Raw genomic sequence first — 24569 nt, forward strand, 5'->3', positions numbered from 1 at the left:
AATTTGTGGCTGGATGTGCCAATTTACTCAATTCCGACAGTTTTGAAGGGAGAGTGAAGAATTCAGCGAAGTGCAGGATCAAGAGAAGTCGGCATCGCTTGGCAGTTTAATAAAGAATCGACCTTATTGAGCCTTCGTTGGGGAAGTACCTGCATCGAGATAACTCTTGCCAGAAAGAGCAAAGAGTTCATGCAAAAAGGTGCTCTCTCTCTCTCTAAAGGAATTTAAGGTCAGTTGATTTAAACTGTTTATTTTCGGCATCGGGAATCCTGTGGACAGAACTAGCAGTAAAGTTGCGTCTGTGAAGAAATCTTTCTCCAGAGAAGTCTCTCCCAATTGAATGTGTGAAACTGTTGGACTTTCAAAGTTATCGCTTTAAGAAATATATCTGACTGTATTGCTTTAAGAACTGTTTTCGCATTTAACACTTTAAGAACCAGAGCCGAGTGAAGTTGGTGAATGGGTGCGTACCTGTTAACCTCTGGTTAAAGTTTTCCCTTTTTTTTTTCTTATCGTTTATACATGTTTAATAAGTGTTTGGTTGTTTTCATATAACCTATCTTGTTTAATATTCATTGTTGCCGGTTGCGTAACACTTCTAAAACGTGTCAATCCATGTACTTGTCTAAATGTCCTTTAAATATTCTAATTTTGCCTACTTCAACTACTTTTTCTGGCAATTTGTTCATATGTACCTCTTTGTGAGGAGGTTGCTGCTCAGATCCCTCTTACATCTTTCCCCCCTTACTTTGAACTTTTGCCCCTTAGTTTTTGGTTCTTTTCCCTGGGAAAAATACCCTATGTATGCACCCTATGTATACTCCTATTGATTTTAGTTCCCTATTCCTCTCATCTGTTTTGTACATCTCTTTATCCAACATTTGGTAACTCACGACACCCAGGGTTCGCTACTTTTTTTATTCTTTGCTTTCACTCTTATAGGAACATGGAGTTATAGTCATACAGAATAGAAAAAGGCCCTTCTTCCCAATTTCTCCATCTCAACCAAGATACCTATTTAAATGCCTCCCATTTGCTAAACCTTTCCTATCCATGTACTTGTCATCATCATTATTATGCGCCGTGCTGTTTGATGTGGGCAATCATTGTCTTTGGCCATGATTGCTCTTGGCAATTGTTTCCTGCAGAAGTAGTTTGCCATTGCCTTCTTCTGGGCAGGCCTTTACAAGACAGGTAACCTGAGCCATTATTAATACTCTTCAGAGATTGTCTGCCTGACGTCAATGGTTGCATAACCAAGACTTGTGATATGCACCAGCAGTTCATATGACCAAACTGTTCCCATGTCTACACATGACCCTGCTCGGAGGGTGGGGGGCTAAACAGGTGCTACACCTTGCCCAAGGGTGACCTGCAGGGAAGAAGTACCTTACACCTCCTTTGATAGAGACTTATCGCCACATCACCACCCAACAATGTACCTGTACATCTTTTGAACATTTTATTTGTACTTGGCTCTACCACTTCCTCTGGAAGCTTGTACATATATCCACAACCCTCTGTGTAAAATTAAAACTAGTTCTCATGTCCCTTTTAAATTGTTCCATTTTCACCAAGCTAGGCCTGCTAGTTTTCAGATTCCCCTACTATTGTGTATTTAATATTTAAGTAATATTTTAAATATATATTGTTTGATTCTTTGTTGTTTACATAATTCATTATGGATTAAAAGTACATAAATGGCATACACCGTCACACCACCATGTTGTGAGAGCGCGTCTCACTTAAAGCAAAAACAAAACTAAGGCATGCATTCCAGGCTCCATGCTTTTACTTTCAATTAATTTTATGTTTTGGTGTTACAAAATGTAATACCTACACTGGGCAAATGACTGTGATAATCCGTCTCATCTTTGCCTTTTTACGGGAGTTATTTATTTTCACCTGGTCATTTTGTTGTAGCAGCTTCATGAAAGGTGGAACCCTGAGAATAACCTTTATTAGAGAAACATTTCTAATACACTACAAACCTCCCCAGGGCACATGATAAAGAGATTCTGCAGATGCTGGAAATCCAGAGGAACAACTCAGCAAGCTGGGAAGCATCTATAGAGAGGAATAAACATTTGATGTTCCAGGCTGAGATCCTTCATCAGGACTGGAAAGGAAGGTGGAAGAGGTCAGAATAAGAAGACGGGAACAAGGAAGGAGGCAGTCAGCAGATTTAAGTTGTCTCATATTTTCACTGTGTACTTAATGTAATTGAATGGTTAACAATAGTTAAGTAATTGAGTTGAGCTTAAAACACATAATGATTTCCTGGGAAATGTTGCAATCAGTTTATCTACACCCTTGTTTATAATAGTTTTACAGTTTTGTTGTCAGCAGTTTTTGTTAATGAAAGGCACTTTGGAAAAGGGTGGTATTATCATTGAATTTAACACTCTTGTGGCTTCTATAGAGGATGGAATGGCTGACCATAAACAATGGGAATATTTTCTGAGGGAAAGATATGTTTTTTGATAGGCTACCACTATTAATTTTTTGCAAACTCCACATAGCTTTCAGCAACTATTCAAATAAATTAAAACTATGTTGATTCCTGTTGTGGCCACACACTTTCATTTTGTAATCACTCAACGGATAGAAGGCCCATTATGTCTATGCCAGCCCTCAGTACAATCCCAAGAAGCAAATTATTTTTCTAAAACAACACACACATACAATGCTGGAGGAACTCAGCCGGTCAGGCCGCATCTACAGAAAAAAAATAGTCGACATTTCAGACTGAGACCCTTCTTCAGGACAGAATTTTCCTACAATCTATTTCCTATTATTTTAAAATAAAATCTATTATTTTTCTATAATCCATTCTCTCATTCATGCTTAATATATACTTGACTCTTCCATTAACGTCCCATTACCAGGAGTAATCTTGCAGTCACCAACTAATGTAACACATCCTTGGGATGTGAGAAGAAACCAGAGCATGAAGGAAACATATGGTGTAGGGGGAATGTGCAAGTTCCACAGTGAGAACGTTGGATCGGAATCAAGCCCAGGAAGGTAGAGCTCTGAAGTAGCTTTTATAGTTCACTATTGAATAACCAGTGGACGAGGATGGTTCCTTAAGGTTAACATAGCCAGGGAGAGTAGTGGGGATAAGCTTCCACTACCTTTTAAATGCTTCCAATGGCATGCACCTCAAATTGCCTCTGAGAACCAAATCCAGCTCCTGGCCTTTATGTGTGGTTTAGCTACTAAGCCTGACTGAACTGTTCCTAGTGACAGGAGAAAGGGCAAAAGTGCCTTAAAATGAATTCCTTCAGACAGCTGGGGCTCATCAGCTGTGGTTGGCAGCTCACCTAGGAGAAGGAAAACTCTGATCGCAAACTTCTTCTGCCTTGCGGCTGTACCTACTCATGGAGAAGGCTTTGGGAAAAATGCAGAGCTTGAATCCCTATGTTGAGTTCAGTACTGACTGACAACTCCTTCGATGCCGCTGATGCCAAAGTGCATTGGTCTCTGCTCTTCCTTTGGATTTATTAGCTGCCTAGGGAGGGGGAGCTTGCTACGTGGGCAACAACTTGCTCTCCATATCATACTGCCTTGGCTTGCATAGATAGCTAGGACACAACATCCATGGTCGACCCTGATCAATGGAGGGCCTACAGGCAAAGATACAGGGAGCAGTTTAATCCTTAAAATATAAATGCCAGAAATAAAGTAAAGAAAATAAATTACTGAATCAGTAGCTCTATGTCTCATTAGATAATTTGAATACTGCCAATAAAATTTGATTTTATGCAAATTCTGTTTTTTTTAAACAAGCTAGTAATAATGAAAACAAAATGATTGATAGCATATATACATCATATATGTCATTGTTTAATTTTAGATAGAGTTAAGTTAATTACTCAATGAAACAAAAGAATTACAGCAGGTGTATAGAAGGTGATACCATATGGGTAGCTGTAGAAAAGGGACTTCAATGACTTACAAAGAAATTGGCTTAGCAACAACTCATGGGACAGAACCCTTACATAACCTGGGGACTGCCAGCAGAGTTTGCAGAAACTTAGCTTGTCTAGATAATGAAAAAATTTCATCTCAAAGTTTATAAGTGTTTCAGGAAGCTTAAAGGAGAAGAATTATTGTTGTATTTTCTAAAGATATTAAACTGTCCTTGTAAGAGATGGAGTTGCATCAAATGTAACTGAATCTATTTGGATTAACTAAACATTAAGAATTTAGTTTATTAATCAGTATCTGTTATCAGCTAAAGTGTGTTTAAAGGGCTCATAATCTTTACTTAATTAAAGCGGGACAACAATATGACGTCATCATCAAAACAATCATACTAATTATGCAGACGCTCTTATAAGTTTAATTTTGATCAAAAAGTTTATTATGAATTCTTAACTTCAGTGGAAGAGTGGAACCTATTTAAATAAACTGGAAAAAGCTGGAAGTATTACTCAATTTGGTAGGAAAAGTAATTCTATGAATATTCAGATAGCAAAAGGATTCTGCAGATGTACAAATAATTAGGAAGGAAATTCATGGTCAAACTAATGAAATAGGTATCCAGAAATTTACAACTAAAAGTTAAATAGACAAATATTTTTACAAATTATAGGAAAAGAATTTCCAAGAAAATAGAGGCACTTACCATGAACAATTAAAGATAAGAATTATCAGTATGCAGAAGATTACTGGACTAGCTAGTCCTCCTTCCCCTCCCACCCACCTTTTTTTTTTGGCATCTTCCCCTTCCCTTCCCTTCCAGTTCTGAAGGAGAAGAAAATGTCAATTGTTCCATTTTCATAGATGCTGCCTAAGCCTGCTGACTTCATCCAGCAGTTTATGTGTATGGACTGGAAAATAAATCTGTTATTTGCACAATTTATGGGAAAAAGTATTTTAATTATGTTAAGCATCATATTACCATTAAAGACATTTGCCCCTTCCTTTCCAGTATTGATGAAGTATGTTGGCCCAAAACATTGACAGTTTATTCCCCTCCACAGATGCTGCTAGACTTGCTGAGTTTCCCCAGCATTTTGTGTATGTTGCTCAAGATTTCCAGCATCTGCAGAATCGCTTGTGTTTATGTTGTTGACATTAAGGACTGCTAAGGAAAGCTGAAACACCTTAAAGCAGATGTAGTGTAGACTGATGGCACAGCCAGTAGGCTAAAAGAATTTTTAACAAACTGCACAGGCTGGAAATCTGAGATAAAGACAGAAGATTCTGGAAATGCTCAACTGGTTATGCAGCATCAGAACAAAGAGATACTGAGTTAGCATTTCAGATGATAGACCCTTTGTCAGAACTCAGAATCAATTAAGATTATTGGACATGATGTTCAATTACCAAATGTGGCTGATATTGAAAATTATAAAATTTTCATTATAACAAGAGTATAAAATAACTTAGAATGAAGAACCTTAAAATGGATCAGACTATAGTTCTGAATAACATAAAACACGATTAAGAATCTGGATTGTGTGATGTTCAAACTCTGTACCATTTTCTTTAACATTTGTTTTGAGTCTGGTGATTTTTCATTAAGTTGCTGAGACAGTTAGAAAAATCTGCAAATTTATAAACCTGACACCAGTCCTATGTAAGAACAGTCAAGGATTTTAATCCTTTTGATTACATCACTGCCATGAAGTTGATTCGTAAAAGGTAGTGTTAAACATGCTATCTTTTTATGCATATGTTTTTTGACTCCTAAAATTCACTCAATTGGCATCAAAAAGAATGGATTTCAGAAGGAGAGCACCAAGTTTTAATGAGACTAGGAAGTGTAATTAGCAACACTAACGGATGAATATTTTGACCACAAATTTATCCTTGCATAAAATCTTGAATAGTCCAAGTCTTGTTCCCTTTCTCTGATGAACAATACAAATCCCCTTGAAAAAGTCCAAAGCAATGGCACAAGGGCAGTTTACATCTTAAAAGAAATGTTATTCAGAAAGGATAAAAGGGCTTGTTAAGAAATACATAGACCTTTAGATGTTTTAAAACAAGTATAAGTGGATTAATTTTGTGCTACTTCACAAACAAATTAAATTGGATAAATTAGGAAAAGACATTTTATCACATTAACTATTCATGGTTTTTGATAGATAGATGTCATTGGCAAGACCAGCAGTTATTGCCTTACAGATCTTCCTGAACTGCTGCAGTCCTTTTGGTGAGGACACTCTCAAAGTGCATTTGGGTTGGAATTTACAGATTAGACCCAATGAAGATGAAAGAAAGACAATATTTATCCAAGTTGGAGGGTAACATACAGATGGTTCCGTTGTCATGTTCCTGCATGTGTAGGTCAGAGCCAAATTGCGTAGTTATCTTTTCTTGAAGGATGTGTGACTTACATTCACTTCTTCGCCAGTAGGCCTCTTTCTCTTTCTTTGTTGTTTGCTAATCTTGCTTTCTAAATACAGCATCTGCCACTTGTAAGATTACAAACAGATGTAAGTAAATTTCCAGCTGACAGTTTTTTTTGCCTTCTGGTAGTAAAGGGAAGTAAGTCTTCAGTTCTTGAAACGTAAGTGGCAAGCACTAATCATTTTGAGATTAAAACAAGTATTGTCTAAAGACCAGCTTTGCAAGCAAGTTTTTTGGATAATGGACATTCTTTCTGGGTGAAGTAAGGTTTAGCTCACTACACCTGCTTTATTACTGCTCAAGATGCAGTATAAGACTATGGGTTGTTTAATTCGGGTTGTTTCAAGCAATCAAGTTGACTCTTAAGTTAGACTCTTTGCTTCGGTTTGCATTTACAAAATGGTTTGTAATTAGCCAATAACTATTTAAGATAGAAATCCTCTGAGAGTTTTAAAAGTGTTTTAAGAATGTTGTGCAAATTCAAATGTGTATCACTGTAAATAAATGAACTTTATTTTCAACTACTTTGTCAGCTGGAAGTTTCTTCTCCTTGGTCGGGAGAGCAGACCTATTGCTTGAATAGTGGGTATTGACAGCTAAATTTGCCATGGAGAAAAAACAGGAAATTACAGATAAAATGATTCATCTTGCGATACACTCAGACACATCATCAGTGATATAACCCAGGATCACAGGGTGTTTCGGGTCTTTCAATGTCAGATAGCCTCACCTTATTGTAGCAGACTGTTGGAAAGCAACCCAAGCAAGCCCATCCCAATGTCACTAAGCACAGCCACATTTTGGCTTGTTCAACTGCGACCTGCACCCTCCACTTCCTACCCGTCCTCACGTCGATCCCAGTGTGTGAGATCTTCAGGTTGTTGAACTCTGTATTGCAGCATTTCTCTTGCACAGGTGACCATGAACTCCTTGCTCACGCTGCTGATGGGGAGTTTCAGTCTTCTTTTCTTCCCGCACAGGGCGACACTGCTTAAGTTCCTAGGTAGACCCAGCTGCCTATGTAGGTGCTGGCTAAACAGTCTCAGCTGTTGACAGTGGGGCATCATGGACTAGCAGAGGCCACAGGATCTGAGGGAGAATACCTTGTTTATAAATCCAAACTTTGAATTTGCTCAGCAACTCTGATATGTCCACAGCAGTCAACCATTGTGTAGCTCTTCCCCGGCTCCTTTGATGGATGCTGTGTCCTTCAGTGAGTTGTTACCCTTGCCAAGGCTCTTCACCGGCTTCTCTGATAGGCTTGAAATTTGGGCATCTCCCAGGTTAAAGTGGAATTTTTCAGCCACCTTTCCTCTCCTAAATACTAAGGATCTTGAATTCTTAGTCTTTGAGGATTGGGTAGGTATTATCTCCCTTTAGTGAGAGTACTCATATCTGATAGGGCTAAAGATCTTAGTTTGAGTTTAGAACCTTCATGGTCAGCAGCCAACATAGTCATGTTATACCAAAGGTATTATTTTAGTGTAAGGGGTTTCTTCTTTTATGTTACTGCATAGGCTAATTAAAATGGCTTCTTTGTTATGTTAACTGCTGAGAAAGTTCTCTCGCTAGCAACTTGTTTGGGTTATATTATTGATAAGAGGAGGAACAAACCAATTGGGAGAGATGTTATTCTTTCTTGTGTGTCTGTAAGCTATTGTGATGCGTGGGTTTTTCAGCAGAAGGCGCGATGCTGTGAGCTGGCCGACGGGGCTGACCCCGAGCCAGAGTCTGAGGTCCAGGGTCTTCAGCGAAGAGAGGAGATGAAGACAGACTCGTGTGGAGTGTCTGGTCGACCACCAAGGTTGGTCCCAGGCGGCGGGTTGAGGTGGTCAGAGGGGATCGAATGGTGGAAAGAGGACCACGTTACTTGTGCTCCAACTGTGCACCAAGAGGTTGAACTTTGATAAGTTTGACGCCTTTTACTTTCCTTTTATATTTTATCTCTATTAATTATATAGTTTGAGTAATATCTATAAATTGTAGTCATTTAATCATATATGGTGTATTTTCTGTTATTTGTCAGGGTGGGGTACATCACACAGCATCCACACAAACTTAATTACCCAGTTTGGTGGGGTCGAAGGCTGCTTCCCCCAGACGAAAGTGAGTTGAGCGAGCCTGAGGCTTACCAGTGGGGTACATTAGAAAGATTCATTACTTAGCACTAGTCCAACTCAGAGCATACTCAACAAGTGGTCTAGCAGCCCACCTAGTATTATAAAAGGGCCGATATCCTGGTTCTGGTATTTGTGCATGCAAATACTGGTCGATATTATGAATGTGTTAATAATATATCAGAAATATGGGATAAAACTCCAATTGCTCCTCAAACTGAACATGATGAATATCATATTCTTCAAGTCAGAGTCTGGAATGATGAAGAGATGAACAGAGTAGGATGCAGGTTGGACAGACCAAACCCCACTGTGTGACCTGCTGGCCTCAAACAATCACAATTTGTATGCGATCCCAACAATGTAACAATAATTCAAACCTGGAGACAACAAATTGCCCCCTTTTCAGACAGAAACCAAGCACCCAGATGGGAAACAAATGCTTATGTGATTGGGCCTGGTGACCCATACCTTAATCCCAGTGCCTGGGGATATTGTGCATTCCTTCCAGGCACACACGAGGTAGTGCCCACACCAGTAAATCCCAGAGATGCTAATGAAACCTGGAGAACAGATGCTTGGGAACATGCACTAGAATCAATAAAAATATTGACTATAACCAGTAGAAGAAGAATTTGGGGATAGATTCATGTATAAGGAGCTGCTTAAGCAAACTTCCAATCAGGTTTCTAGACATTTGACTATTCAGAGTTTGCAGGCAGTATGCACCACACCACCAGCTGATGCTGAAGGAATTCTGAAGTGTGTACTTCATAGTGCCAGGAGGTTCCAATCTCCTGAAATATTGAAAAGCCAATACTTAATAACAGCTTAGAGAACAAATGGCATGGGAAGTCTGAGACCCAATGTAGTTCATTCTATAATGAAATACCTTTATCCTAGTGAAAATTTCCATAGAATGTGCAGAATAGCCCTTAACAACACCCAATATATGAACAATTTCAGGTGGTTGAAGAGATCATGCAGTCCCACATGGTTATAGCAGAATTCCTACACAAGGATAATGAGTGCTGGCACAGGGTCCTCCCATTTTCCCTCTAAAGGAAATGTTGGGTCAGTAACATTGCCATCAAACTAATTTCATCTCTCAGCTTCATCACATTCACAGCATACTTGTACAGCAGCCCCTCAGAAGGGAAGACATATCAGCAAACCAAATAAGTTTCCTGGAGACCACCTGCCTCAGGCAGAGATATTCACCCATAGTCTGCATGGCTGGACAGGAGGTTTAGGCCACAACATTTACCTCCAGCCCCTTTCTTTGTGGAAGAAAGCTTTAGACCAAGGTATTCCTTCTGGGACAGAGGAAAAATTCAGAGGCCCCATTGATATGATGAAGAAGAGTAGGAAACTCTCCACACACCACGAGACCCGCCTCACCTTTCATCCTCCAGATAGACAAAGAGACAGGAACCATCCCGAACGTCCACTCCCTCCCCTGCAGCTCAGGGAATGTTAATGTAATAGAGATTGCACAGGCGAATTCCAGACACAGTTCTACTCAAAATGCACCATATGACAGAATAAAATTCAAACAGACCTGGTCTCACCTTTCCATATGCCAAAACTCATATTTTAGGCAAATTTGACCCTGCCATTTTGATATAGGTGCAGAAATTTCAATGCTAAATTCTATTATTATTCAAGACAATTAACTAGGTGAGTCAACAGGGAAAATTGAAATAATAGCACACATGAAAACGAGTGAGAATGCCCAACTTTTAAAGTTCCCATGCAGATTTACGGAATTAACAAACAATACAAGTAGACTGTAAAGTCCTTACACCAGCTTGACCCAGATTGTAATAAACCTCTAACAGGAACACAGTATGCTTCCTGTTGGATTCACGCTACAATGAAACCAATAACTGATGCAAATGCACCAGATGAACGAGACATACATATTTAAAAACAGCTCAACTCTCATCAGGGTAAAATGATCAGAATGAAATTGAAACATATTTTGTAATATGGTGACCCACTTTCTACGCAGGTGAACGGGCTCACAAAATGGAGCGTGTGTTGGCAGAGAGGCCAGCCCCAAAATGGCGCTGGGCCTTCTTCTTCACCAGCAAGGGGAGAAAGCCCGCGTGTGGGAAGAGACTTTTGTAATGCACCTCTGATGTCATTTCTGCCTGGAGAGGGCGGGAACGGAACTGAGTAAAAGCCAGTGCCGCGAAGTTGGAATAAACTAATCTCGAGTGCAACTTACAGACTGCGTGTCATTATTTCTAGCTCTACGTGTAGCACATCGCTACAGTACAAATATTATGGCCACTTACAACAACATCCTAACTATTATGAGATGGCTGATATTGAACTGACTAAATTAGGATGTCATCCCTTCCCAAGCCAGAAACAGTGGCATATTCCCAACTATAGTGAAAAGCAATCCCTACAGGAAACTAGACTCCTGACGAAGGGTCTCGGCCTGAAACGTCGACTGCACCTCTTCCTATAGATGCTGCCTGGCCTGCTGCGTTCACCAGCAACTTTGATGTATGTTCCCTCTAGAAATAAGGGGTTTCAATAAATGAACCTTTTTGATTTAATTCACCCATATTAGGCATAGCAAAACCTGACAGACTATGGTGATTGGTCATCAACTACATCATCCTAAATAAACACACAGCACCTAATTCAACAGTCATTACAACAAATACTGCAAGGATTGACTCGTAAAAAGAATAAATCTTGTATAGATCTGGCTAATGGTTTCTGGTTTTACCCAATTCCTGTAAGTGTAGACATTACACAGCCTTTACAGCACCTATAACATGAATGGCATGATGCTTCACTACCAGATGAACTCAACGCCTTCTATTCCCACTTTGAAAGGGAGAATATTGCTGTTGCATGAATTAAATTTCTGGAGAAAATTACTGGTAGATACAAAGCAGTTTCTTTATTCGACAAAACAAGGTACAGCAGGCATCATATCGAGGCGCTTTCGGTGAAAAGGTCTCCTGGCCGAATGTAGGGCTTGACAATTCTATATTTACAAAGGATAGACAATGCTTTCTTTTGGAACTACATACAAACTTCACGCCTCCTGATTCACATCCATCCCACAGAGGCCAGCTTCGTCTAGACTGGTATTCACAGCTTTAAGGAATGCATTGTTCCAAATTAAATCCATAATACATTCTCAAGGAACAGAAGACTGGTAGCCAAAGCCATTTGCTAAATGTAAATGATCTAAATCCAAAAATCACCATAATAAATATAACTACGGCTGTAAAGATCCCTGCTGCACCTGATGACCCTGTGATCTTTGTACACAGAAGCTGATGTTAGGCTGTCTTTAGAGAGAGTGAACCCACACAAGGTGGAAGGTCCCGATGGAGTACCTAATAAGGCTCTGAAAACCTGTGCCAACCAACCAAGGACATTTTCAACCTCTCACTGCTACAGGCAGAAGTTCCCACTTGCTTCAAAAAGGCAACAACTATATTGGTGCCTGAGAAGAATCATGCGAGCTGTCTTAATAACTATCACCCTGTAGCACTTACATCTACAGTGATGAAATGCCTTTTTTTTTAGATTATGAAGACACGCAGTCCTCTTTTATTGTTATTTAGTAATGCATGCATTAAGAAATGATACAATATTTCCTCCGGGAGGTTGGTCATGACTAGGCTGAACTCCTGCCTCAGTAAGTACCTGGACCCATTGCAATTTGCCTATCACCACAATAGGTCAATGGCAGATGAAATCTCAATGGCTTTTCACATGGTCTTAGATCACTTGGACAACACAAACACTTATGTCAGGATGCTGTTCATCGACTATAACTCAGCATTTAATACCATCATTCTCACAATCCTGATGGAAAAGTTACAGGACCTGGGCCTCTGTACTTCCCTCTGCAACTGGATCCTCAACTTCCTAACTGGAAGACCATAATCTGTGTGGATTGGTGATAACATCTCCCTTAATCGCAGGATTTTGCAGAGAGTGGTGCGGACCAACCACAATCTATTCCAGCTGCTACCATCTGGGAAATGGTACCGCAGCATAAAAGCCAGGACCAACAGGCTCCAGGACAGCTTCTTCCACCAAGCCATCAGACTGATGAACTCACGCTGACTTAAGTGTACTCTATATTACATTGACTGTTCAATTTATTATAAATTACGATGATTGCACATTGCATTTAGATGGAGATGTTACATAAAGATTTTTACTCCTCATGTATGTGAAGGATGTATGAAATAAAGTAAATTCAATTCAAATCAATTTCTCACTGATGATCAACATGGTGCACCTCGGGGGTGTGTGCTTAGCCCACTGCTCTACTCTCTCTATATTCATGACTGTGTGGCTAGACATAGCTCAAATGCCATCTATAAATTTGTTGATGATACAACCATTGTTGGTAGAATCTCAGATGGAGATGAGAAGATGTACAGCAGTGAGATATGCCAACTAGTGGAGTGATGTCGCAGCAACAACCTTGCATTCAACGTCAGCAAGGCGAAAGAGCTGATTGTAGACTTCAGGAAGAGTAAGACAAAGGAACACATACTAATCCACATAGAGGGATCAGAAGTGGAGAGAGTGAGCAGTTTCAAGTTCCTGGGTGTCAAGATCTCTGAGGACCTAACCTGATCCCAATATATCAATGCAGTTATAAAAAAGGCAAGACAGTGACTATACTTAATTAGGAGTTTGAAGAGATTTGGTATGTCAACAAATACACTCAAAAACTTCTATAGATGTAGCGTGGAGAACATTCTGAGAGGTTGCATCACTGTCTGGTACGCCAGGGGTGGGGGAGGGGAGGCTACTGCACGGGACTGAAAGAAGCTGCAGAGGGTTGTAAGTTTAGTCGACTCTATCTTGGGCATGAGCCTACAAAGTACCCAGTACATCTTTAGGGATCAGTGTCTCAGAAAGGCAGCATATATTATTAAGGACCTCCAGCACCCAGGGCATGCACTTTTCTCACTGTTACTATCAGGGAGGAGGTACAGAAGCCTGAAGGCACACACTCAGCAATTCAGGAACAGCTTCTTCCTCTCTGCCATCCGATTCCTAAATGGACATTAAACCCGTGAACACAACCTCACTTTTTTAATATATATTATTTCTGTTTTTGCACCATTTTTATTCAATGTACATATACTGTAATTGATTTACTTATTTTTTATTGTTATTTTCTTCTTCTTCTTCTGTATTATGTATTGCATTGAACTGCTGCTAATAAGTTAACAAATTTCAGGACACATGCCGGTGGTAATAAACCTGATTCTGATTCTGATTCTGACCTAATGGCTCACAACATCAGTGGACCAGACTCCCATAAGCTTTCCAGAATTGTCCACAGATATTTTCTGCAGGACTCATCCATAGTCTTTAAGGAAGACTAGACACTTGGCCGAGCGTTTAGCACAGATCGAGACTGCCATTAAAAGGTTGATGGACAGTGGCAATCTAATTAATATTAAAAAATTGCAACTCTGTGTCGCAGAGAAGTAAATATCCTAAGTATGGTAATTACCTATCAGAGAAGTGGCTTAACCCCTGAATTTAGAAAAAAAAGTTGATTGTGTAGGATATCAAAAAACAGTAAAAGTTTTACAGTCAACCCTAGGGCAATTGAATTATGCTAGAGCTTTCATATCGGATTATGCTCAATGGTCAACACCTTTATACAAGAAGTATACACTAAAAAATGGAAAGCATTTTGTTTTTAACCACAAAAGATTATCAGGCACAAGAGAAATTGATGGAGTTCAGCAAGGGATAAACCTCCACAAAACAGTTAAGAGTATCTGTGGTTCTGTGAATTTGTGTTTCTCCAAAACAAGTTTTTTGTTTTGTTTTGGACATCTGCTAATAACAAGGGAGAAGAAATATAAGCCTCCATACACTATACCTCGGTAATTTCACCCCAACAGAACTGAAATTTACTGCCTTGGAATGATGTCTTAGTATGATATTCTATCCACTTATTGCAGTAAGACCACTGCAAGGAGACAAACAAATTTTTCAGTTTGAAAATGATAGCAAATGACCAAAAAATGAAGAGAGAGCTACCATAAATAGATATGGTTAATGGCAAATTCTTTTACAAGATGACACCTTAAAGTGGGAATACATTCCTGAGAGCAATGACTTACAACCCTTACCTTGCATCTTCTCCATGACCGAATATAGAGTGACCTCCCTTAGAACACTGTTCTCAAATGTGGTACTGTGGTGATATAACAGGTTGATCAGACCCAAACTATTCGAGTGTCTAGAAGTGTGGTAATAAGTGAACAAGCACAACAAAGTAACTTAAGCCTAATAGAAACATAGAAAACCTTCAGCACAATACAGGTCCTTTGTTCCACAAAGCTGTGCCAAACATGTCCTTACTACCTACAGTTACCCATATCTCTCTATTTTTCTAAGCTCCATGTACCTATCCAGGAGTCTCTTAAAAGACCCTATCATATCTACTTCCACCACCGCCACCGGCAGCCCATTCCACACACTCATCACTTTCTGCATAAAAAACTTACCGCTGACATCTCCAAGCACCTTAAAACTGTGCTCTCTCGTGCTAGCCATTTCAGCCCTGGGAAAAAGCCTCTGACTATCCACATGATCAATGCCTCTCATCATCTATACACCTCTATCAGGTCACCTCTCATCCTCCGTTGCTCCAAGGGGAAAAGGCCAAGTTCACTCAACCCTTTCTTGTAAGGCATTCTCCCAATCCGGGCAACATCCTTGTAAATCTCCTCTGCACCCTTTCTATAGTTTCCACATCCTTCCTGTAGTGAGGTGACCAGAACTGAGCACAGTACTCCAAGTGGAGTCTGACCAGGGTCCTATATAGCTGTAACATTACCTATCGGCTCTTAAACTCAATCCCACATTTGATGAATGCCAATGCACCATATGCTTTCTTAACCACAGAGTCAACCTGCGCAGCAGCTTTGAGTGTCCTATGGACTCGGACCCCAAGATCCCCCTGATCCTCCACACTGCCAAGAGTTTTACCATTAATACTATATTCTGCCATCATATTTGACCTACCAAAATGAACCACCTCTCACTTGTCTGGGTTGAACTTTATCTGCCAGTACTCAGCCCAGTTTTGCATCCTATCCATGTCCCACTGTAACATCTGACAGCCTTCTACACTATCCACAACACCCCCAACCTTTGTATCATCAGCAATTTTACTAACCCATCCCTCCATTTCCTCATCCAGGTCATTTATAAAAATCACTAAGAGAAGGGGTCCCAGAACAGGTTAAGTAGGTGGGCAGTGCTCGGTGGGCCGGAAGGGCCTGTTCTGTTCCATGTCTCTAAGTGAAGTGAAAAAAGATCCCTGAGGCACACTATTGGCCACTGATCTCTATGCAGAATACGACCCAGCTACAACCACTCTTTGCCTTCTGTGGGCAAGCCAATTCTGAATCCATAAAGCAATGTCCCCTTGGATCCCCTGCCTCCTTACTTTCTCAATAAGCCTTGCATGGGGTACCTTATCAAATGCCTTGCTGAAATCCATATACACTACATCTACTGCTCTACCTTCATCAATGTGTTTGGTCACAACCTCAAAAAATTCAATCGGCATGACCTGCCTTTGAGAAAGCCATGCTGATTATTCCTAATCATATTATAGTTTGTTATCATAAAATAGAAAACACAAATAAACCACACTAAATGCTATGTATTATGTCACAAAGATTTCCATTAAGATACCAGGGCTCATGATTCTCAGTCAGCACTTGATTGTTACTGTTGTTGGGGAATCTCTGAATTCTGACTCACTTGTGAAATCACCCTGGATTCAAGGCACCGACTGTGATTCCTCAACCTAGGTGAAGTCCAAAATACCAAGTGAAAGGTATCCCAACAAATAGGGAGTTCCATAAACACAGAGAGACAGACAAACTCTCTGATCTTTTGCTCTCATGCCATGAGCTCTGCTGGGTTTCTTTCATTCAAACAACATGTGTTCATCAACACAGTGTTCAGCATACCATTATAAATCAATTTAGCACTTTAATGGTCCCTCCTTGTCCATTAGTCCACCAGTGTTTTGAACTTAACATTCCTTTAGTTACTAAGATAAATTCAGAAAGTTCAAAGTAAATCTTATTATCAAAGTACATTTATGTAACCACATACAACCCTGAATTTAATTTTCCTGCGGGCATACTCAGCAAATCTACAGAATGGTAATGATAACAGATCAATGAAGTATCAAGTTGAGTGCAGAAGACAACAAACTGTGCAAATGCAAATATAACTAAGTAGCAATAAATAATGGGGACATGAAATAACAAGATAAAGAGTCCTTAAACTGAGATCGTTAGTTGCGGGAACATCATGTTAAATAACATTAATATTACATATAAGGGATAAGCTTGAATCCAAAAAAGAATTCATCAAGCCTATTTGACAGACACCAAGAAAGAATCCATCAACTGAGTTCTCAAAGTGACCAACAGACATCTTGACAACAACAGACATCCTCATGTTCTAATCCTCAAAGGGTACCATCCTGATTAGCTTCAACAGTAGAGATTGCCAGCAAAAGACCAGAATATATGTCCACCATAGTGAAGAGATACTGGAATTGCTTCTATAAAGGAAGGGACCAACATAACCTATTTGCCAAATCTGAGCAAGGGCACACCCATGGCAAATAGCTGCCAAGGGTCATTTTAAAAGCTGTCGGTCCTTAATTTCTAAACGTAGGCCACAATTCCCTACCACTATATAAGCTATATCACTATATGGGTGACATACTCTGAGGAAACTCAGCAAGCAATTCATGTATTTTACCCTCAATTCCATCCAATCCCTTTGATACCTGTTCAGAAAGACACCACTTCCATTTGACAATAGACCTCTATTGTTCACGGCCTACCTCATGAGTGAGTATGTCAGAGAGTAACCATCCCATTAGAGGAAGGTCAGGGTAGAGAGGGTCTCCACTAAAGCCCAGTTACAGGCACGAAGCTGTTTCTCAAATGCTGTGTATCTGGTGACAGCACCAGGAAGCTTTCAGGAGCAGAAACCCAGAGGCTTATTCCTCCCTCTATATTTCTGCCAGAGGCTTCACACAGCCACATCATCTTTAACAGAAGCTTGCAGTTCAAAGGGGAGACCTTCTTGTCAAGGAGACAGTAGTAAGGCCAATCCAATGGCCTCCTTTGCAGCCTGAAACGCTGATTGTTGCTCAGAAGCCCACAGAAAACTAAATTTCTTTCTGGTCACACCAGACAAGGGTTGACAAATGGGAAATGTGTCGCCAACAGAATCTCAAAATACCAACAAGGCATTGGACTTCCGGTTTTGTCATAGGGGGTACTATGTCTAGGATCTTATTTCTGATCTTATCCAGAATTATCCTTTCATGCTTAGTTCATTGTATTCCCAAAAAATGAACAGTCGTAGCTGAGCCCTCCACCTTATCGGGGTTAATTTCACATGTGATCCAGCCAAGTGCCAAGAGCTTCAGAAAACTCCTCTTCAGAGGATCTGCACAATAGCACATCTTCTACATAGTGAAGTACTTTAGTGCTGGGAGATAGGACACATTCACACAAATTCCGTACCACCACACTATTACAAATAGTAGGTCTCAGACGATTTTATGTTTGAATCTGGAGAAAATTAGAAGTAACCTTTATGATTCTTCATTTAAATTTGAACAGATTTGGGGACCTTTTATTCGATATTTTCATTTAATGTAATATTTACCCTTCTTGTTTTTTTTTCACTGTTTTAATGGAGGTCGGGATTGAGGACGTGATTTTAAGTTTAACTCTGTTTGGTTTCAAGTTAGCCCATTGCTTTGCTTTGCTTTTAGTTAGTTGCACGGTGGGTTTTTTTTTGGGGTTTTTTTTTTCTTTTTTTCCATTGATATATATAAAATCTAGTATACTATTATCTTATCTTGGTTTCTTATGCTTAAATTACATTGTTTGTAGTATTTTCTTTTTGGTATTGTTATCTTTTGGAATTTTATTATACTTTAACATTGTATTAATGTTTATATGGCTTACCTTTTTTGTATACTTACTCAATAAAAAGATTTAAAAAGAAAGAAAGAACAAATAGTAGGACTATGGACGTATCCCTGTGGAAGCCATGTAAAGGTGTTCTGAAGGCTATTCTGTGTGAAAACAAACTGATCCTGGGACTGCTCAACAACAGGGATGGAGAAGAAAGCATTAGCCAAATCAATAATAAAATATAACTGTCAGTCCCACTGGAAAGGTCCTCGATCAGGGTCATAATATCAAGAACAGCTGTTACAAGCTGATTTATATGATTTAACTGGCGATAATCAATGGTCATACGCCCTGAACCATCAGGTTTCCTAACTGGCCAAACAGGGCTATTTTAAGGGAATGAGGCAGGGCAAAGCACTTCCAGGTTTAAAAGTGACTCAACTGTCTCGCTGATTTCCTTATGTCCTCCCAGGATATGATGCTGCTTGGCAATTACTATTTGTGATGGTGAAGGGTTTCCACTTTGCCTTTCCAACCAGAATAGTCACCTTCCTAATATTAAAAGCAAATTTGCCAAAAGGTGGTGTGATAGAGATTCCTGTTAACAAATCAATTCCCAAAATGTTTTTTCGTAACTGGGAGAAGAGCAGGGGGACAGACCAGGGAGGACCCAATAGCAAGGCTGACCTTTGTTCATACAGCGCCTGTAACTAACCCCCTATATTTCTGAATACTCCCTCGCTCCCCTGGTTATAGATCCAGGCTCCCATGTAATAAGGTAACCTCAGCCCCAGTGTCCACCAGGGTGATTCGTCACTGCTTATTTCCGTGTGACCTCCAAAGGGTAATAGGTGCGGATAGCCTCAGGTCTCCCTTTGAGATGCTGGAAATACGAGTTTCCATAGCAACAGTGGAGGTACTGGAACCCTAGGTGATGGGCTGTGTAACCTGCCTTCCAGGTTCCAGTCCACCTAAGTTCAGATATAGCTGGAGAATGTCCAGCTTTTGGGATTAACATTACAACCCGCTGTACAGGCCAGAAGGGTGACCGGTCCCTTTGTTTGGGCTATTGAGTGCAACCCACCTGGGTCACAGTGCTCATGGTATAACACATAAAAAACAGCTGTAGGTACGCCATCAATTTTTTTTTCCTCATCCAGCCACGCCTTCAGCAGGGACAGAAACATTTCCTTTTTACTAAGACGAGAAGAGAAACTCTTTGATACCGGCTGCTTTGGAGCATTCCTAGTTCCGTTCACCATGCACTCAGAATACCCCTGCTGCTGCCAGGGTTTAAAAGCACTTTTAACCAGCACCCATTCCCGATCTACATCTGACCCTTCAAGTTGGGCCAATAGACTGTCCGTCCCTGCTACAGTCTGACCCTGAGCTGACCGTGTCAGAGCCAGCAAGATGCCTCTTCTCGATGAGACTCCCTACTCCATCAATCAGGTTAGCATACTAAGGGAAAAGGGGACAGCCTCAGGGTCATTAAAGGCATTATTATTATAAACAGCAAATTGTATTACCATATCACAAAGGTATGAAATAGCCTCCAAGGGATTTTCCAGGGATGAGGAGATGCATCTCAATCCAAAGGGGCAGGGTAGCGAGCATGAACAGCTTGTATGACCACTGGCCACAGGGACCGTTCAGCTCCATCAGCATGAACTGTCCACAATTCAGGGAAGACCAATGGGTCTGTTGTTAATAACACGAACTGACTCAATTCATGCAATGCACATTAAAAACAGTTGGGAGGCTTCTAAATCCCATAGGCATGTGAGCTAGCTAGTGAGGATTCCCCTGGCCTTTGAGCATAATTCTTTAACTTGGTGGTATTTATGAATTGTGGTCCATAACTGCTGTTTATAGACTTCAATTTAGCATTCAACACCATCATACCCCAGAAACTGGTGGGGAAACTGTCTTTGTTGAGTCTCAACACCTTCCTCTGCAATTGGATACCGGACATTTTAACAGTAAGACCACAGTCAGTTTGTGTAGGAAGCTACGTCTCTCATCCCATTACGTTGAGTTAAGCATTGGCACTCCACAAGGCTGTGTGCTCAGTCCACTGCTGTTCACACTGCTGAGGCATGACTGTCGTAGGATCCAGCTCAAACCGTGTCATCAAGTTTGCGGATGACACAACAGTGGTTGACATTATCAAGAGCAATGGCCAGAGGGAGGATAAGGAGGAAGTGGAAGTGGACTGGTGTGAGAAGAACAACTTGAGCCTGAACATCGAGAAGACAAAGGAAATGATTGTGGCGTTCAGGAAGGTGCACACAAACCATCCCCCTCTGTGGATACATGGCTCCTCCGTAGACAGTGTTAAGTGTACCAAGATTCTGGAGTTCACACCATGGATGACCTCACCTGGTTCCTTAACACCACCTCCCTTAACAAGAAGGCACAGCAGTGCCTCCACTTCATGAGAAGATTGAGACAAGTATTGCTCCCCCCCTCACACCACCTTAACTGCATTTTACATGAGCACCATCGAGAGTATTCTGACGTTGCATCTCCATCTGGTATGGAGGCAGTTGAGCATCGAACCTGAAGTCCTCACAAAGAACTGTAGGACCAGCTGAGAGAATCATAGGGGTCTCTCTACCATTCATCGGGGACATTTATCAAGGAGTACTGCATACACAGGGCCCTTACTATTATCAAGGATCCCACCCATTCAACCAATATCCTCTTTGATTTTCTACCATCAGGCAGGAGACTATGATGCATAAAAACAAGAACGGTCAGGATAAAAAATAGTTTCTTCCCCCAGGCCATTAGGCTTCTGAACTTGCTGCCACATCATATTCAAAGTGTCACTGGTTAATCTGTTCCATACCTTACAATATTTAATATTAATGCACTTTAGTTTGTATTTACGTGTAATTCATCTGTAGATTCTATCCTTATCTTCATAAGTTATTGTGTGTTATGTGTATTATGTTTACTGCTGTGCTTTACATCCTGGTTTGAAGAAACGTTGCCTCATTCCTATATACGTTATATGGTTATATATGTTATACATATTTATGTAGTTAAATGACGATAAACTTGACTTGACTTGACTTGGTCTCAGTGGTGATAGGGACAGCCGCTGCGGCTTGATTTTGGTCATCAGCATCCCAGCGTTCCTCTTGACCTTCTATATGTCTGAGAGGGCACACTTCGATTACATTGTTCTCGTTCCCATCCAAATCATCATCATACCGGACGTCCTTATCCCAGGTATTTTGATCCTAATCCTCCTTCAGGACCATAGATCAGACCTTTACAGGATCCACCGTCATGAACTGCATTCCACGTGGTGCTTTGTTTTACAGTAACCAATCTAAGTATCATAGCAACTTGTTTAATTGCAGAGAGCTCACCGCCTTCTAGCGCTTTGCGTGCCATTTTACTTAAGGTAGTGCTCTGAAAACACAAATAGGCCAACTCGCGGTGCAGTCTCATAATTTCCTCAGAGAGCTGAGCTTTTTCAGTATTTAACTGTTGCAATACAGTCATAAAAATCCACCCTACTTGAGGCAGAGAATTCCTCTTTGAGTAAAAATTTATATGCTTAAGGCATTGTGATATTACATAAGGAAGCTTAATGTCAGACAATTCAACAAATGCCTTCTCCCTGCATCTGGGAGGACCCAACTTACACAGATCATTAGCTAGCGATACAAAATCCTCAGAGTTATCCAACCATCCAGGGACCCGATAAGTGTCGGGTACAGAATCGCTCAACTTGCTTGTTCACCTCCACATTTTCCTGGACCTGCTCGCTGTGCCAAAGTGTAATGGGGTGGATTGATCAGACCCTAACAAGGCTCAATTAAGCATACAAGCACAACAAAATAACTTTATCATCGTAGGAAGCAAAATAGAGCCACATAAAATACTACTTAGTAAGTCACAGAAATTTCAGGGCTCACTATTTCTTAATCATCACTTGATTGTCGCTGTTGTCGAGGGACTCTGAATTGTGACTCACTCATAAAATCACCCTGGATCCTAGGCCCTGATTGTGATTCCTTGGTCTCGGCAAGGTCCAAAGAACGAACAAAAGGCACCCCAATAAATATGAGTTTAAACAAGCATAGAAAGACACACAGAGACAGACAAGCTCTTTGATCTTTTGTTCTCATGCCACTAACTCAGCCTCATTCACAAAATACTGGAGGAACTCAGCAGGTCAGGCAGCATCTATGGAAATGAATGAACAGTTGACGTTTTGGGCCAAGACCCTTCTTCAGGACATGAAACTTTGACTGTTTACTCATTTCTATAGATGCTGCCTGACCTGTTGAGTTCATCCAGGATTACATGTGTGTTGCTTTCAATTTCCAGCAGCTGCAGACTCCCTTGTGTTTATGATCATCTCAGCCTGGTTTGTTTCATTCGAACAACACATGTTCATCAACACAATGTTCAGCATACCCTATAGATCAATTAGACATTTTAATCGTCACCCCTTATCCATCAGTCCACTAACATTTTGGACATAATATTCCTCTAGTTACAAAAGAATATTAATATCACATATGATGTAAGTTGAAGTGTTGAATCCAAAAATGAATGCATCAAACCAACTTGACAGATGCTAAGAAAGGATCCATCCATCTAGCTATCAAAGTGACCAACAGACGTTTAGGCATTAAAAGACATCCTCATCTTAATGGTGCCTGAGACTAAGAAAGAATCCAGCTGCTTTCAGTAAACAGACATTAACAAACCCTCAATGTATAACATGCAGACTCACTATGTACTTCGATTTTACAACAAGTTAAACTGTTAATTTGAACTGTTCAGATATTCATCCAGTATTTTACAAAATTTAATTTAACACAGATGGAGCAGTAATGAAAATCCAGAAAGATGCATTCATTTAATTACAGGCAGCAGCAGGAATTAAAAAAGGATATTTTTTATCTGAAACTCAAACTGAACCATGTGAGTTGCAAGTGCATCCTTTAGGAAATCATACATCTCAATTTGCAGAGGCTAAATCCCTAGAATTATGTCTAAAAAAAAGTAAATACAACAGATCCAGTCTTGGTATGTACTGACGCTAATTATATTAGAAAGGGATCTTCCTATCTGCTCAACTACCGGATGGAGATCACACAGAGAAAGACTACTTCCATATTTGTCCATGTGGAGGAATATTTATGAATTATTATTGACTTGACCATTAGTATAGGTGTTACACATCCCAAGGCATACTGCAGTCCACGTACATAGGTATGAGAATAGATGAGCCAATGAACCAGCAAAACAGGCTGTTGGGATGAACCATACTATGGTAAAGGAGGTCAAGGTTTTGGTAGTAACTAAGCCACAAATAAAAAATAACCAGGATGATGTTTTACGAATTCTCTTAGATACTATTGAACCCAATTCCAAAGGATTTCCAAAATGGTAGAACTATGAAGCTGATGGTAAAGATAAGGTTTGAGTTTATCTAAAATATAAGAAGCAAACACTTCTTATGTTTTCTTATGCCCACAAGCAGGAATCACTGACTCAAGAAGCCCAAGAAGAATTCAGACACAATCATGGCAGCGAATGTGCCACTCATGCAAAATTAGCCATGTTATACTGATGGCCCTACATGTTGAGTGACTGTAAGCAATTTGTTGCAAAATGTAAAGAATGCCTTGCCTATCATAAAGGAGCAGTCACAAGACCACTTCCTACAAGACAAACTAAACTCAATGCACTGAAGCAGATGTGGCAAATTGATTATATGGGCCCCATTTCTGGCATCCCAAGGCAACCCACCTTATCAGAAACCTAATAATAGGTATATTTTTGTGATAGGTGAACTTTGTATGGGATACAGTATATGTGGTTAGTCCGCTCAACTTCTTGCAGTGAGACCACAACCATCACAGCACTCTGAAACTCTATATACGAACATGTTGGCACCCCCACCGGCATGCATGCCGAACAAGGGTCTTCCTTCTTTGGTAAAGGCTTTCAGGCCATGTGGGAACAGGCAGGCATACAAGTGGAGTACAGCACTTCATTCCACCCATAACTGAATGGCACAGTGGAGCAAAGGAATCAGGAGATTAAGCAAGGCCTA

General features: G+C 40.3%; 1 long non-coding RNA gene across 2 annotated transcripts; it reads left to right on the plus strand.

Moving 5' to 3' along the window:
* The first annotated feature begins 6499 nt into the window (after positions 1-6499).
* Positions 6500-10697, plus strand: LOC134343555 (uncharacterized). 2 transcript variants are annotated; one of them, XR_010017263.1, is made up of 3 exons: positions 6500-6526; positions 8046-8261; positions 10498-10697. It is a non-coding gene; the product is annotated as an uncharacterized LOC134343555 (long non-coding RNA). The 2 variants fall into 2 exon arrangements; XR_010017264.1 differs by having other exon boundaries at positions 8049-8261.
* The last annotated feature ends 13872 nt before the right edge of the window (positions 10698-24569 follow it).

The sequence above is a fragment of the Mobula hypostoma genome, chromosome 3 (genome assembly GCF_963921235.1).
Source record: "Mobula hypostoma chromosome 3, sMobHyp1.1, whole genome shotgun sequence".
Classification (NCBI taxonomy): domain Eukaryota; kingdom Metazoa; phylum Chordata; class Chondrichthyes; order Myliobatiformes; family Myliobatidae; genus Mobula; species Mobula hypostoma.